The following is a 4,659-nucleotide window of genomic DNA, read 5'->3' as shown; positions in this document are numbered from 1 at the left end:
TATTTACCACCCATACCCCACCATGTATTGCATATACATTGGCATGGATTCCTTTGGGGTTCATGTTTGACAGTCCATAATAATAAGGCCGGGTAGTACATGAATCAGGACTGGGGTCCATCTTCCCAACTCCATTGATTGATCATCACTCAGATTCAGCTTCCATTTTTGCAAAAACAAATGTTTTAAAACCTATGGGCCCACTTAATTAACCAGACCCTTTATACCATACAGAATAATAATGCCAATCCAGTTCCTTATTGGTTCTAAAACATGTCAGACAACAATTGGGGGTTTTGGGTTTGGAAGGATTGATCTGTGTTGCTGTTTTAATGACTGTAATAAAGATATTTCTAGGTTTCAATTTCAAGTCAAGTAACTAATTCACGTACAATTAGGACATATATATATATATATATATATAGGGGTTGGGCCAGGGGATATATATATATATATATATAGGGGTTGGGCCAGGGGATATATATCTCTATATACCTCTCTAAAATAAAAGCTAAGCTCTTCAGAGGACGGAAATAATGCAACTTAGAAAAGCAAATCTCCATTCCCCCTCGAAAATGCTTTACAGTTACAGATACAGGGTTTGGTTAGGTGTCCTTACTAAGTCTTTATTAACATCACTTCCAACTTCCAACCAAATGTGGAAATAATGCAACTTAGAAAAGCAAATCTCCATTCCCCCACGAAAATGCTTTTTACAGTTACAGATACAGGGTTTGGTTAGGTGTCCTTACTTAGTCTTTATTAACATCACTTCCAACTTCCAACCAAACGTGTCCCACATTGATATCTACTTTTTTTTCTAACCAGAAATAGAGAGAAGCTCTTCAGAGACAAAGTCACTTCCTGTTAAATCATTGTTACCATAAAACGGATTCATTTCTTCATCAATAATAGCTGATAACTGGGTGGCATCACTTAAGATTACAAAAAATATCATAAAATAAATAAATCCCATCTTTATCTATGATTGTTTAAATTTAATGACCCGTATACCCTTTTATTTTTTGCCTTCTTTCAAATATTTCATTCATTTACAGTAGGGTAAAATACCTTTTTTATTTTATATTTTTTAATGCCAGAGTTTTTTTTGGGGTTTTCTATTTTGGGTGAAATGATAAGCTATGTTATTCCCTATTAAAAGTGGTATATGGAGTTGTTACGTGGCAGCATAAATGGTTAAGTTCTGACAGGTAGTCATGAATTTTACTATATCAAAAAGGGAAAATATAGTCATGACAGTTAGTCATGGCTATATGGAGTAGTCATGTCCAATCAAAAGCATTCCCAAAATTTTGATGAATAGCACCTCATGACTCCATTGGTCAATTTTTTTTTTTTTTATTTATGATACCTGTTGTTGGTTGGTTGTAAGGTTTTCTTTTGGTATTTTCAATTATAAAAAAAAAAGAAAAAATATTTTCTTTTTTCGATATAATAATGAAAACCTATAAAAATTGACTCTGAATCTCTTACCCACAACGACTATACCCAGCCAGTCAGCCACCAGCCACACACCCACCTGCAAAACACTACCTCAACATCTATCCGTCCAAAGTAATATATAAGAGGTTGGATGTTGTGCATGTGTGGCTGCGATGTTACGTGGGTAGGCGTGGATAGAATTATTAGAAGAAGGAAATCTCAATCTTACCTGCAGCGCACATTATGTACGTGATACCAATTATTTTGAATCTTTGATATTTCGGGGCCCACATAGACGAAATGAAAATGATAGAATGTTGCAGAAGTGTGGTGTCATATTGGATTTAGAAAGGAAGAAATGGATGCAGAGGGAATTAAATGGAAAGAGGAAGGAGAAAATCGTAATTGTAAGCTATTGGCCTTGTTTTTATTTCTTTACGTCCAAAAACGAAAACAGAAACAGTGTTGCCATCATCGTATAATATATACAATGTACATAGCTTGGTACGAGCAACGTCATAGGTGGAACCAATTTATGTAGGGTGGGTCCAGTGGCTTCAAATCTCAACACGTGGATAAGAGAGTGGTGGCAGTTGAAAAAGAAACACATCAATCACACCTTGTGAATTCGTTCCCCTTTGTCTTGTGAACTGATCGATTTCAATTGTCCTCTGCGAGTCGTGAGTTGTGACAATGGGACCCTTTTTCTGATCAACCCACAAAATAGCTATATTTTGTTTTTTTTTTTTTTTTTTTTTCTGATTTCTATATCAAAGATTGAGATAGAAATTTAAGTGAAATGGACGTGTGAGTTGTACATTGCAGACGCCCGACAAATTTTAACGAGGGTGGAGTCATTGACTCGTTTGCCTTTGCCCCCCGAGATGCAGAGACACTTTATAATACAAATATTGCCCTCCTCAATCAATCAAATCGTTTTATCGTTTATGCCATTGAATGAGACACGAGACCAATCTCTCATCCACACAATATATATGGCCCATGGGCCGACCAATCTCTCTCTCTCATTGGTCGGTGAAGATCATGGCGAGATATTGTGATATTTATTAAAAAGATAAAATCCAAATATCCGTTACAGAAGGAATATCTCTTTTAAGATTTCTCCAAGCAACCATGAAATTCCATTGGATACCCCTTTTTTATAATTCTTTCCTTTTTTTTATTTTTTCTATACTTCTTACAAAATAAATAATCAAGATTATTTGACAAAATCAGATATAGGGAGAATGACGATTCAGCCCATGGTCAGAATTTTTAGATTAAAATACAGTCGGGGTAGGTGTCATTGGAATTGATGCTAATTCATGGTTGAATATTGAGATATAGAATGGAGTATTTGACATTTTGAATTGTCTGCGTTGAAATTCAGAAATTTGTATTGGGCTTGTCTGCACTTTTCTATTTAAAATAATGATAAAAAAAATGAATAGGAAAGATTTTATTTTTTTAGGACAAAATTGCCCTCATCTAAAAGAATCGTCTTAATACTATTCAACTTCTTCTACCTTTTGACACCCATGAAATCGACTATTCACCCATGATTTTCGATTAAACCTAATGCACTCTTCACTTTCTTCCTCCTACAAGAACAAGGTGGCGGCAGCATAAAACCTCTCCCCTTTCTCACTTTTCTTCCATTATCTCTCACAATCCCTCTATTTTCTCCATCCCCACCTTTCCTCTCTTTTTCCATTGAGGTGGTGGAACAACGGCACACCCCTCTCCTCTCCAATCTCTCTCTCTCTCTCTTCTCTCTCTCTCTCACTCTCCCCTCCCTCTCACATACTCTCTCTCTCTTTCCTAATCATTCTATCTCTCAACCCAATTACCGAACACACGGTTCATCTTCTCCATTTGACATAGCGGCGGAAGGGAATGGTTTTCCTCCATTGATCCCTTCCCCGATCAGATCCCTCTCTCTTTCTCTCTCTCTCTCTCTCTTGATCTTCTTCCCCTTTTCCCTTCTTTCCTGTCGTTGGCCCACTGTTCACATCTTCTTCCGCAAGAATAGGGGAGTTGAAACAACAACTCTCCCCTTCGTTTTCATCGACTCCGGTGTGCGCCCAATGTTTTTCTTCAATGGAAAGTGAATCTAAGCTCGCTTTTCGCAAACCCTCTTGGATATAACCCTGGCTAAGAGTGGCAATTTTTCACCCAACCTGCTAAATCCACCCAGTATCTAACCCACCCAATCTGTCCATTTATTTAGCAAGTTGGAAATGGATTGATCACCCATTGAGTCAATTTAAATGGGTTGGGTTAGATTGGATTGTGGATAACCACTAAAGATATAAGTATTAATTTCTTAGCCTTTTTTTTAATTTTCTTCATTTCAATGAAATAATTTATAACTAATGCATTAATTTTCTATAAATTATTGACTAAAACTAGTTTTGTCTCGAATCAACACACTTCACCCAAATCGACATAAATCCAAATCAACTTGACCTAAGTCCGGACCAACTCAACTTGGTCTAAATATGAACAGACCTGATCACCTCAGTTTGGTTTGTTTGGGCTGATCAATCAAGACCAAACCCGACCCGAATCCGAAACGGTGGCGGGTGGCATGGTCAACCCATACCAGGTCTGGGCCAAAATTCGGCCTGCTAGCTTTGCTCGGTTTGGGTCATCCGGTCTGGCTCGTATCTGTGCAACATGATCCAAATCCAAACCACTACGAATTACTTTTCTTGACCAGCTTCAGGCCGGTCGGTTCGGCCCCGAACCTGTGCACAAACCTAATATGGGCCGGTCCAAAGCCATTGACTGTACTAGTCCAGTCTGGTCCGACCAACCTGATCCGGATCTAAGTGGTTCAACCACTCTTGATGTGATTAGCTCAAAGACAATCCAATTAGATAGTTCAAGTTGGTTTGACCGGTTTGAACCTAAGTGGTTCGGTCAAACCCAAAACCCGAGCAAAGTCAAATGGCTTCATCGCTTGTGTAAAAATAATATGCATGTAATGTGATTTGAACTTTCAACACTTGTTTGAATGGCAACTATTATTACCACCAAGACGTGACCAACTTATTTGTAAATAGTGAATTAGTTTTTTGTTTTAAGTACATAAATATAAGGTTAATGGGTTTGGGCGGATTGAATTGGGTTAAAACGGGTTTAGATTGAACCCAACCCATTTAATTTTATTTAACTGGGTCATTAATGGGTTGGCGGGTTAGATGGGTTGGG

This window comes from Nelumbo lutea, chromosome 1, assembly GCF_056320005.1.
Source record: "Nelumbo lutea isolate HS-2025 chromosome 1, American lotus-T2T, whole genome shotgun sequence".
Lineage (NCBI taxonomy): Eukaryota > Viridiplantae > Streptophyta > Magnoliopsida > Proteales > Nelumbonaceae > Nelumbo > Nelumbo lutea.
The sequence above is the reverse complement of the archived record's forward strand: the minus strand, read 5'-3'. Positions refer to the sequence as shown.